The sequence below is a fragment of the Lissotriton vulgaris genome, unplaced genomic scaffold, assembly GCF_964263255.1.
Source record: "Lissotriton vulgaris unplaced genomic scaffold, aLisVul1.2 SCAFFOLD_689, whole genome shotgun sequence".
Classification (NCBI taxonomy): domain Eukaryota; kingdom Metazoa; phylum Chordata; class Amphibia; order Caudata; family Salamandridae; genus Lissotriton; species Lissotriton vulgaris.
In genome coordinates, this window is record NW_028240911.1 from 158,102 (window position 1) to 171,367 (window position 13,266).

The window sequence follows — 13,266 nt, forward strand, 5'->3', positions numbered from 1 at the left end:
TGCAAAGTGATATAAAAAAAATTATTTACAAGGCAAAAAGGCAGTTCATTTGTTTAACAAGATGTTATATCAAGTGAGCACCTGAAAGCGTAATTCATATTTACTAATGCGACAATGCAGGGGATAGTTCAAATTTTACAATATCATGCATTCGTGTGCCATAACCCTGAAAGGTCTCAACATTTATGCAATCAATAATGAAGTTTGGAAATAATAGCCAATCTTTATAAATATACTCAAATGCTTTGCTTAAAAAAAGAGTTCCTTATTACAAGCTGCTGCCTTGAATCCCCCCACACAGAAAAAGGGGACGCTGTGTTCTCATTAATCAAAAAAAAATTTCTCCTGCAGGGCTGCCACCACGGTCATGTCAGAGAATATACAACATTTGGTAGTCTCGTTCAAAAAAAATTGTCTTTGCTGGATCGCTTTGGACAAAATCCTTTCTTTTATTCGAAAGTCAGCAAAGTTAAGTAAGATGGTTCTGGGTATCGGAGAGTTTGGAAAAGGTTGCGCAGGGACTCGATGGGCTCTTGTGATGGTAAGATCGCCCTCAAACTCAGGAAGAACATGTTGTTTGATTAATGAGTTTACCCACAGGAGAGGTTGGGAGCCTTCAATCACCTCAGGAACCCCACCAATCCGAATATTAGACCTCCGCAAGTGATTTTCAAGTTCTTCCAGCTTGTTCTCAAGGTAGTGTTTCTTTTTTGCTGCCTCCTTTACCTCTCCCATGGCCATGTTCATTTGATCCTCCAAAACCGATATTCTGGCTTCCGCTTCCTGTAGCCTCACGAGCAGTCCCAGCATCGCTTCTTCGATCTTCCCTAGCCTCTGGTGCAGGGCAGCAATTTCCATTTGTTGGGTCTTCATCATTTCGCTGACCTCTCCCAAGACCAAATTCAGCATCTCCTTGATATCTAGCTGAAAGACCCCCCCAATCTCCAAATTTTGGTAAGGACTATTCGATTGACCTTTGTCTGCGAGAATCCTGCCTTCGGCCCTGGAACCCAGCAGGACCGAGCCATTTTCCAAACCATTCCCTGAGGGAGATTGCCTCTGTAGGTGAGTTTGTAGTTGAGGCGAAAGCTGAGCCTGAGTGGAACTTAGTCTTGATGTATTCGAAGTACTTGGAGGTGTAGGGTGGGCTGGAGGTGTTGTTGATACTTGTGTTGAAGCTAATTTTTGCCGCGGACATGGATTTCCCGCAGGGTCTAGCCCCCGGTTTCCTTGAGCTGCACCCTCCCTATTGGGAGTCAGTTTTTCTTGTTCCCGTAATCCTGTTAGAGCTGGTCCTCGCTCCAGTGATGAAATAATAGGTGGCTTGGGGGCTGAAGTTACAGTTATAGTTAGTGGATGGGATTGTGAGATCTGCAGAGTAGATTTCTTCATAAACAGTGGATAATCCTTCACTCCTTAACTAGCCTTCCCTGAAACATCCTGCGTAAAGTTATCTTTGGGAGATGTTAAAACAGCAGCCTCAGAATGTTCCGGTGATATGTGTTCTGGTTCTAACACCGATTCGAGCAGACCCTCATGTTGGGGAGAAGCAAAAACGGATGGGGACTTGTCTTCAGAAATCTCTGAGGTACTATTAGGGTCCGGAGAACTGTAATTATTTTCCTTTTCTTTTTCTTTATTGCCCCGAAGCATAGCTTTCCTTTTAGCCCGTGCCTGGTGAATTTTACACTTCAGGTGAGCTGCAGCAGCGGCAGCTGAAGCATCAGATTTACTGGGCTTACTTACCATGGCTGTATTTTTCTGGGGTTTCCCCATTGTCGTCACTTTCTCTTATGTCTCTCTTTTTTTCCCCCTCCCTTCTTCTCTTCCCCTTTCACCCTTTGCCCGCTGCTTTCATCAAAAAAACTGTTTTTTGTGGATCTTTCCTTGACGAAACAAAGGATAAAAGGTTGCGAGGATTTAGTTCCCAACACAGCGGCTTTAGAATGAGCCTGTGAATCGGATTAAATCTTCAAAGTAATTTAGGATCAAGTATTCCAATTACATATATATAAGCAGTCTTTGAAATTTGACATATATCAGTATTGCAGAAGTGTGCAGGAATACACAATTCCATTCTGCTCAACATTACCCTGATGTGAAGTAACCCTGGATGGGTAACTCCGCTAAGCCAGCAGAGTTTGCGGAGATTTGCCTACTCTGCACTCCTTGGCGAGCACGGAGACAGGCAAAACTCTGCCTCCGTGGCGGAGCGGAGCTAACCACTCCCTCCCCCTTCCAAATACTGAGCAGTGAGGAAGCATAGCTCCACAGAATTTATTTTCAAACTCAATGGAGCTATGCTCACCCTTACCTAGGGACGTGCAAGTGAAAATATTTTTAAAAGTGCAAAAGTGGAAGGAGCAATTGCTCATTCCTGGTAACTCCTGGTTTAAACCAGGAGTTACCAGGAGTTACCAGGAATGAGCAATTGCTCCTTCCACTTTTGCACTTTTTTTCATTTTTAAAAATATTTTCACTTGCACGTCCCTAGGTAAGGGTGAGCCTTAGGGTGCTCATACCACCAGGGTTTATCACACTACATGAGTCCTGAAGAATGCCTGGTAAACTTACACCGTTTCATAGGCTGAAACATGTCGACTGATATTAATACTAATTGGAATTAACCAAACCATTTTATTTGGCTAAAATTACTAACACATTTCTTTTTAGACTGATATTAATACTAATTGGAATTAACCAAACCATTTTATTAGGCTAAAATTCCTAACACATAACCTTTTATCTGTGTCTGAGGGATCTATTATTAAAGTATTTTTTTGATACTCATTAGACCCTTTTAAAGTATTCTCACTGCACGCCTATTTCACAAAACCCGCTCCGCAGTAAATCTGGCGTCGCAGCACACCAAAAAGGTACTCGGCCTTTTTGGTGGAGCCCGATGATGAAGCATGACACCGACTAGGTCGGTGTATGAGGGCTTTCTTACCTACCTAAGTTGGGTCAGGTAATATCTATTCTCCTATTTTCTGCTCCTTCATGTGGTTGCTGTCACACCACTGACCTCTCTTCTTTTGTTGGCATACTATAACCGGGGACTAAGAGGGTGTCCTGACTCTCCCTGTCTCTCTTTTTGTTGGTACATATAATGATTTAACAAATGCTCTGACAAAATAATCAATTACTTAACTGTAGGTAAGAAAAGCAGGGCATTCATTTTTTAATTAATTTTAAATATTAGAGGAGAGTCAAGAGGCTCTGCTGCCACCTACGTGCTGCCACAGGAATAAAGTATATATCCCTTTGATCATTGGAACTTGAGGCTTTGGCAAACAACAGAGAAATTACATTTTAGCCTACAAAAATGAATGTTGCTGTGGGCCGGTAAAATCCCGCCAGCCCAATGCCACGGCCATTTCTCTAAATCCCTTGAGCCAGAAAATCTCTGATCCTCAGGTCAGAGACAAAAAATCCTCAATTATACCTCTATTCGGGGATGCAGCCTCATTGGTCTAAAGCCCATGCCACAACATTATTGGGTGTGTCCTTGGAGTGTCCTCAAGGTATAGTAGCCCTAACTCCCTTTAGCAAATAAAAGTAGAAGTACACAGGGGAAAAGGCAATAGGCAGCAGATACCCTAATTTTCCATTACCTGTAAGGACAGGGCAGCCTGTATACCCTATATCCCTTCCCCATAGGATGCCATGCTAGTATATTTCCCCGATAGATGGTCAACATGTGTGCAATCTGTCTTTTACCCAATTTGGCTGTGAAGAAGAAAAAGGGAATTATAACTCCTCACTAGTTGATTGTTTCTAACTGCCAACTGAGGAAGCCATGAGCCTCTTCAAGTAAAGTATACCCCTAGATAACTAAAGTTGCCAGTGTGATTTAGAGGGCTAGTGTATAGTTGAAGGATGATTTTCATTTAGTTTTGTAACCACAGGACTTTACAAAGAACTTGAGTGTTTTCATTCTCAGATTGGCCCCTCCATGAAGGAGCACAGGCATCCAATAGTCACTGCAGAGCAACAAGAGTGAGGCCCATGAGGACAGTGTTGCCAGCATACAAAAATGCTTTGATGGAACACCTTAACACTAACTTCCTCTCCAGGTGTTTGATATAGAAAGAAAAGAGGTAAGATGCAAGGACACATCTGTGCCTAACATCCCTGCTTACTCCAAACTAGGAACCCTCTACCCCCAACCCAAACATGACCAAAGCTCTTGAATCGCGCCACATTTCCCAAATGGCGTTGATAATGGGTCTGTCAACTCCAACATCTTCCATTATATACCACAATTTAGAGTGTGATATGCAGTCAAAGGAGTTACACAGATTAATAAAACCCAAGAACAGGGAACTGTGCTTAGCAACTGCATATTTCTTCCATAAGAGGGAAAGATTGAGACATTGACCCTTGGTCCCCATCCCTCTCATGAACCCATACTGGATGCCCAAGAAGGTACCGCCTCCTCAGCCCACGCCTCAAGGTAGAAGAGTAAGACACATCCCAACATCTTTATTGCAGAGTTCGACCATGATGGAATATTGGAAGAGGAACTTACTTCCCTAAATTCATTGGTTTACAATGGGGCCCACAATTCAAGATTACTCTTCAATAAATCTAGAGGGGCCCCATTGGACCAGGGGCTTTCTCACTGAAGCTAGATCTTTTAGTGGAAGAGGTGTGGCACAGCAGCCAGGGCAACTGACTCTGGAACCCGTGGGCTCATGGTTCGATCCCCGGTGCTTGCAGCAGATCAGCCCAACTCCATGTGACTCTGGTCACAAGCTCGCTTAATCTTCCTGACGGCCCCCAGCGCCTTGACACCTTCGGGTAATTGTTCACGCTTTACAAAAATACTGGACATAAATAGTCTCCATCACTTCTTCCAAGAAGGGGCGATACATGGGGAATATGTGTTCCTTTATTGCACATGATGAATCTCTTACACCTCCCACTCCTTCGCTGATGGAATAGAAGGCCTCTAAAGAAAGAGGCCTATTCATGACCAAATATGGATGTTTCAATCATGATCTGCTCATGGTATTTAAGGAGTATTTGGTGTATAACACTCCAAAAGGATTTCTGATCATTCTTGAGGCTAGCTTCCTGTGTGTTGTTCCCAAGTCTTTAAATTAAGTGAATATTTTTTCTGTCCGCAATTACCCTCTTAACCACATGGCTGCTGCGGGGATTTTTGCGCTGTGCTGCAAATGATCATTTTGCTGTTTCCATGACGAACTCAGCTCGTCATCAGCACACGACACCCGTGGGTGATGACGAGCCGAGCTCGTCATCAGCATCGAAAGGGTTAAAGGCTTTCCTACACATGCAACTTCAAACAGACCTAGATTTTTATGGAGAGAGAGACTATTACTTCTTTGTAGGATCTGGAGCATATTGCATTACCGCTTCCCTTTCTATTCTCTGCACCCCCATTTGTTGACCTATGTAGAGCTCCCTTAACTACCTCCAATAGGGTGATTAATGCACTTTTTTTATTAGCCATATCAGCCGCTGAGTCTGAACAAAAATCAAAAAAGATGCAGATTCCTTTGACCAGCTGGGACAAGAATGTTTCAGCATTAACAAACTCCCATTTGATGTGAGCACCTATTTTCTTTTGTGCAGAAATATCAGTGACTCACCTAGTTGGACAGATCACCATGTGTCAGCTGGAAATTTCCAAAATTATGCGTGATGAAGGCAGTCACTCATTGAGGTTGTGTGGCAGATGATCCCCTACCTTATTGAATACATTGGTGGACATCAAGATAAAGTGAATACCTAAACCCACACCCCTACACACAAAGTTGGTAGGAAAAAGTCCATTCATAACTTATATTTATTGGTGTAAGTCATAGTAAATTTCATAATCAGCTGCTTAATATTATTGCCTAAAGTATCATGAGACAAAGGAAACATGGAATTCCTATCAATACCTGCAAAACTGTAGGCATACAGGTAGACAGTGGGCCACAGATGGACATTGAAATCAACCCCAACAACATTGCCACCTTTTGGTTTAAGTGAGTCCAGATGAAAATCCAGCTTTGACAAAACACAGCCTCTATCTGCTTCAGGAGTGTTGTTGTAAAATATCACAATTCCCAGACACAAGCCATTCACAACTTCAAGTCAAAGTATCTGGTAAATTGGTGTGTTGGCTTTGTAAATGAAGGATTTGGAGTAGACCATGGCCAAAATTTATGTTGCCAAACTCCCTCTAGGGCATGCCACAGGGAGATGGAGTAGCTGTTAGATGGATTGTATCAAAACCATTGATGTGTACAGGCAGTACAGACCAGGGCTCCTGCAAACAGAGTGACATGAAAGAGCACAAAAAGTCAGACCGTGTATGGGTCCAAATTTTCCCCCTTATACCTGCCACATTCCCGAACAGAAGTTACAATATGAAATATTGTTGATGTTATTAGCATAATCAAGCAGTAAATCAAAGTATTGTGGTAATTGGTCCAATAGATTGTTTTCCTTTACTTGTACAAGCTTAGGGGCAGATTTATGAAGGGCTTGCGCCACGTTTACGCCGCCGTTGCGTCACCCAACGGCACGGAAACGTGGCGCATCCCTGCGCCCTATTTACAACGTGACGCATCTAGGAGATGCGTCACGTTGTACAGCACTGCGCCATGAGGAGGCGTTCCTGAGCAGGGGGGGCGTTCCTGCGCAGGAACGCCTCCTGAAAGTGGCTGAGTGAAATCTATGAGATTTCACTCAGTCACTTTCAGGGCAATGCTGCGTCAAAACCCTGCGCCTGCTTGAAGCAGGCGTAAGGCTTGAGGCAGCATTGAAAGAATAGGCCCCCCCAGAGCATTGCTGGAGCTGCGTCGCGCTTGCGACGCAACTCTAGCAATGCGCCACATTTCCTACATCATAAATGCGGCGCACCATGGGTGGCGTAGCTGTGGTGCACTGTGGCGCATGTTAACTGGCGCATCCCTCGGGATGCGCCAGTTAACATAAATCTGCCCCTTAGTGTCGAGTTCCCGGTCTCTGGATATGAGAGATATCCAGGGTTTGCTGTGAAGGATGTATAATGGGAGTGCCGCACTCAGTTCCTTGTGCCAAATGTGGGGTATTGTGCATGGATGAACGAAGTCCAGGTGACACGTTAATCCTTTCACCAAGTTTATACCAAAGGTGGAGTTGTGCTCTTGGATGGGTACTTTCTGTTTCCCACAGAGATTACATGCACAAGCAGACGATTGCATAATTTTCATCCATGAACCTTCTCTGTGGGCCTGGTGTATTTGAGTACTTACCCTCTGTATGCACAGTGATGACTTTCAAGGGTGCAGGAAGATGCCTTTGAAATTCAGAGCCAATGGTGACTCTCATGATACCAATACCTGGAGCATTGAAGTAAATAGTGCTTGGTGACAACAGGCTAGGATAGCGAGGTGGGAGCACTTGCAACAGCTCAATGCCCCATTAGAGGAAATTGTCCATTAAACTATCAAGCAAGGTTGGCTATCTCCTGGGAAGGTCACATGGTTATAGCAATTTCTCTCCCATTCAGATTTGGATTTACCTTAAACTCTATTGCCCCCAGATGTGTTGTATTTTTGTCTCTAGCACTGTCCAATTTCCCAAGCAGTCTTAATATTGTGCTCCTATTTAGAATATTGTGCTTAATATTGGATGTGTAATGCGGAATAAACGCTGGCTTTTTAATTGGAGAAACTAAACTTGATGCAAATGCTTGCCTTACCGCACCAACTGCCCCAATATTATTTCCCTGATTTCATGCTGGCTTTCTCGAGCTCCTACCTGGAAGAGGGTAGGCGGTTGACAGTTTAGGCCATTGATGCTCAATGTGCAGATTGAATGACACAGGGTCAACAGTAGGTTGATCTAGTTGACAGCTGGTTTCTGACATTTCCGCTGGAGTCACTGACGGCTGCATTAGTGGTTGGATGCGGGAAGGTATTGAATCTCCATTCAGTGTGGTGAGCATGCTAAGTCTATAGGGGCTCTTAGCATGTATATTAACTAGGTGCCTTTTTGGAGTTAATGGGTCAATAGCAGATAATAATGGTGAATCGCTAACAGCGGGCTGACTATTCCATGCCTCTAGTTTGTCACCACTATCACTGTAAGTTTTTTGTTCTGGCTTGAGTGATGAGTTACATTGAAAGATTGAATACCTTTTTGTTTAGGTAGCACACTGTTTATCAGATGGTGGAAGTACATCTGCATTGCCAGAGAGACCTCATTGACAGAGGGAATGGACTGCAAAGGCACAGTACTGAGGTACAAATTACAGCAAGTACTATGATTATGTCTTGCTTTCCAGAGATGTTTTTGTTCCCTTTTGAAGGGTGACTTTGCAGGAGCTGTCTGTAGTCCTGGCTGTTCTGTCCATTGAGTGATGAAACTAGATGTCTTAGTGTTAGCACTGTACTCACAGTAGGAAATGATATTACCGGATGGGTTCCAGCATTAATCAAAGTGGGATTGTGAGCAAATAATATCTTCTTGCGGCTTGGGAGGTAGTGCCCCTAAATGGCCCTCTTTCCTACTGCCTGTGCCAAATGGGAGTTAAGGAAAAGTAAGATAATCGGGTGTAATGAAAGTGTTGCCTTCCAGGTCATTGGTGGAGGTGAACATGTATTTTTCACCAGACTTCCTGTCAGACTTTCCTCCCTCCCCGTTCTTTTTGTTCCAATTGCCTGACCCCTGGATTTTCCCTGAACGCATCGTAGCTGAAACATACAGTATTTTTTTTTTAGATTCCAATGACAGTTCTCACAAGCAGGAGGATTTAAGCAGGCTAAGAATATCGATAAAACCATTTATGAGCAAAGTAGATGGCAGAATGCTCATTGAGTGCCACAGGCTGCACCTGGGCCTAAATCGTCTCTGTGGGGCCTCCTGAGGAGTCTCCCCTTAACGCCTCTTAATGGGCAAGATGCTACCAGGGAACGTGGCAGCATTCACTGCAAACACTGCACAGTCGGCCTTAAAGGATCACAATAATAAAGTTGGAGGTGCAGGAACACAGCATGCATGCCAGTTGCAGGCCCTCTTCAGAGGCATAAGCCGCACCAACCTAACGCGGAATGCCTCCGCACCACTTAGGGGACCTGTGGCCTAGGCCCTGCCAGCACACAGTCTTCACCACTCTCCAGCCCAGCCGGAGCCGCTCTGGAGCCAACGCCGACGACCAGGCATGGGTATGTGGCTAAACCTGCTTCACCCACGGACCTAAAAAACAAACTCCTTCACTTTTTTTGTCCTAGCACAAGAGCCATCTGCCCCCCCACCCCTCCTACACTTATGTAACACAACCAAGAAAGTTCAGGGCAGGGGGCGGGGCACGAGCACGCTAGAGTTCCCCACGTGGGATATGCAGCAGAAAAATAAAGCACTTTTTGAAAGTCAAAAGTCTTTCATTAGCCAGTGTGACTTTCCTTAGCCGACCTCATGTCCCTTATTGCAGTATATTAAGGATTGAGGAACTAAAGGCCCAAGAACCAGGGCCAGGCATCAGAGTGATAACACTGAATGGGTGGAAATAACAGGTGGGTGTACAATGTGCACAGGTCGACGACAGGAAAGCAAGAGAGAAGCAGTGCAGGGTATTCACCCCACATGAACAAGCTGTGGTATTTGGGCCCTAGGCCCTCATACTAATCTAAATGAGGTGACACAGACACAGGAATGATAGTTAGTTAACTGGCCATGAGCACATGCGCTCACCCCCTTTTATTTAACAGGGTCATCTGACTGATGACGCCTGTGGTGGGTGTGTGTTCAGTGTGTGACAACATACTGCAACACTAGAACGTATCGCTGCAATACTACATCCCTCCCAAACTTTAGTGAAAGTTCAAACAAAATGAAGTCCAAACCTGCGGGAGAGAATATAAAATTGCAAAACAAACATAACTCGATGTAGATGACTTCCACATAGTCTCTTCAATGCTGGTCATCTGCCGGTGAGGGTGTCCTTGCAGCCGGGACCATTAGTTCTCCTTGGTACAATGTTCAAGTGCCCTGTGGATGTGCTACTTTTGTACTTGCACCATGGAAGCGTGCTTTCCAGTCCCTTTCTTCTGACACCGCAGTCAGTGAAAAATGCAGATGGAATGATGGTGGATCATCGGTATGTTGTTGTCCACTGTCTAGTCCTGGTTGAGGTGTCTTCTCCAACTGGTGGCTGTCTCCAGCAGTATCTGCAGTTGCAGGGTATCACTCTCACCGATACCCCTCTCTCGTGGGTGTTCCCTCCCACTGGACGACCCGGAGGCCCTTTGCTGCCAGGTTTCCACTGGACCGGTGGGCGGCCGCCTTGTCACTCCAAGCGTGTTGGAGGAATCGCTACGGGTCCCTTCTCCGTGTCTGAAGCTCCACCTGAAAAGGGTGTTGTTGGCACTTGTTCTGTCGCATGCTACCGTTGTTCTCCCTGGATCTTCAGAGCAAGCTTCAGCGGTCCATCTCTCGTTTTGGGATCCGCTACCACCGGTGACCCTGAGGCCTCTGCCCCTTGGATATCCATGGTTCTGTGTCCGTTCCATCCCAGAGGTGGTTGTTACCAACAGACCGGCCTGCTCACCTCTGTCGTTCCCGGGTGATCTTCAGGTTGCACGTAGATGTGTACTCCCAGTGGTGCTGATGTTTTCCAGGTGCTGTGGGGTGTGTGGGGTGTGTGTTGTGGTGTTCCATCACGCACCCTTCTGTGCTCTTCTCCTTTCCTCTTCGGGTGTTCTCCTTCTGGTGTGTGTTGTGTCGGACTGTCATGCACACCTCTTTGCTCTTCTCCTTTCCTCTCTTCTTCCTTCGTATTGGCATCGTGCCTCTCAGGATTGGTCTTCTCTTTCCTCCTTCGCGAATCGGTCTGGTCTTCTATCTGGTTGTTCGCTCTGACCGGGCTTCTCCGTGCAGCGTGCACTCCACACGTTTTCCTCTGGTCTTGTCCAAGCACTGTCTTCACTTTGCTCTGTGACTGGAACTGTCGTCGCGTGCTTCTTTCACCTGATAACTTCTGACTTCAAGTTGATTTCGTTAGACTTCGCTGCAGTCTTGTTCCTGGTCCTCTCCGTGGACATCTCCTCGGTCGTTCTGTTCACAAATGTCTTCTCCGTTCTTCTTGTCAGATGTATCCTTCTTGCGACCAACGGGGTGGTTAGCTTCTTTCTCCTTGCAACCAACGGGGTGTTCGGCTTCTTCTCCCTTGCGACCAACTGGGTGATCGGCTTCTTCCGTCTTGCGTCCAGCGGGGTGGTCGGCTTCCTCCTCTTTGCGACGAGACTGCAGGTCGGCTTCTTCTTCAATGCGACCAGCGGGGTGGTCGGCTTCTTCCTTCTTGCGACCAACTGGGTGGCAACTTCTTCCTTGCAACCAACTGGGTGGTCGGCTTCTTCTTTCTTGCAACCAACTGGGTGGTCGGCTTCTTCCTGTGAGTCTTCATGCTTCTGGTGGTCAGCGCAACCGCTCCGTATTCTCTCCGCAGTTGTAGGGCGCTTTGGCGCGTTTCTGACTGCGCTCTTCTGTCCCTTCAGTGACTTGCTGCTTTGGGCGGTTGTCTTGTGGTCTTGCTTCTGCGGTGATTACCTGTGGCCAATAGGCATCAATGCACTCTCAATGTTCGACCCTGGCAGTCTCTGTTCAGCTGTGAGATAGCCTTCTCTCTTCCATTGGTTATCCCCAGGCGTCTCCGGTTTTCCTTTGCCGAAGGGGGTGTTTGCATGCTTCCTGTCCAGCGGACTGACAATGTTTTAGGGGTCTGCCTGCCCCTTCAGTGAAATCCTGTTTGCGGTCCTCATCCGCTTTGGGTATTGTACGCACAACTTCCTGTGTGGAGTTCCTGCACTCCCGGCGCTTTCCTTGCACTTTGTCGGTTTCTGGTGGTGCTTTCCCTCTTTGCCAGGGTGGCTCTCCACTGGTTACCCTGTTTCTGTGGGTCACAGCAGCCTAACTCTATGCTGCAGGTCACAACAGTCAGTCTTCCTTTGCTGTACACCCGTGCCTTTCACCATTGTCTTCACCTTTGCTGGAGTGCACTATTGCACAAAGGCCACTAGATGGCAGTGCTGCCTTGATTCAACTTCCTTTTGCTGTCTTCGGCAGTTCGGCTACGCTGCAGGCTTTGCTCAGCCCTTCTGTTAAGGGCCAGATACCTGTCTTGTCTGCACTCTGCTGTGCAGCGCTAGTGTGTGTAGGGGGAGGGGGCGGCTAGGGCCCTCTCACCTCTCTTCCTCCCTAGCTCTATTCTGATCTTGACAGGTTGCATTGATGTGCACACACACACCTCTGGGGCACTTCTCTTCAGGGTTCGTGATCTCGCCGGCAGCGCTCGGATCAGCCACTGCAGCTGCACACCTGCTGTGAGCTTCTCTCTCTTGCCACCTCACTTTTGCAGTGCTTGTGCCGCTCACAATGGGGGCACATGTAGGCACGCAGGGACGGCCGGAGGGCTCCGCTTTAAATCCAGCGAGTCCCTTTCGCTTCTGCCCTCATGCTCGGTGCATCCTCTGTGCTCTCCCAGCCCGCGGCAGCCTCTCAGTTCACGCATTGCGTGTGGCAGGGGAGGGTCGGCGCTACTGCCGGGGGGGGGGGGCGGTCGTGCAGCCTTACTTCATTTCATGGGGCAGTCGCAAGGAGATGCGGTCCGGCATGGTGGATGTCAGTGGGTCTCTTAGGGCAAACGCTATTTCCCCTCCAGCGTCCCCTTACATGTTAGGTGCAGCGGCGCTCATGCCACCTTTTCGCTCGACATCGCTCCCCACCCGCGGCAGCTTCACTCAATCCATGCGCTGTACGGGGTAGAGGTCAGAGCTGCTGCTTGGCTGCCGATGCGGGGTGGGCTCCCGACTTCCTCCTCTTAATCAGGGTTGCATCGCTTTCGTTACCCCGTCTGCGGCCTCTCACCTTCGGCCGGTGGGCCTGTTCATCCACGCGGGTAGGCTCCACATGGCTCTCTTTACAGTGGGGGTAACTCCCTCGCCGCCGATGCGGGTGGGCTTCGGTCGGTCCGCTATTCACTTTTCTGGGCACGCTGTTGTGGCCAATGCGGGTTGGCTCCGCAAGGCTGGCACTGTTCTCCATGGCCACTTCCATGCAGGCGGCGGCTCACAGCGGACACATGAGGTGCGGGGTAGGCTCCCGGTCACCTTGTGTCTTGAAGCAGTCCTGGGGCTCGGCACATTCCCTTGGGCCTCCCGGCAGCCGGCGCTGTTCACTGGGGGTGCCCGCTAGACGGGCAGCTCTCTTCCCTTTTCCCTAGGGTTTCAGCTGTTGCACGCAACAGGTGAAATTTACCTATAGATGTTA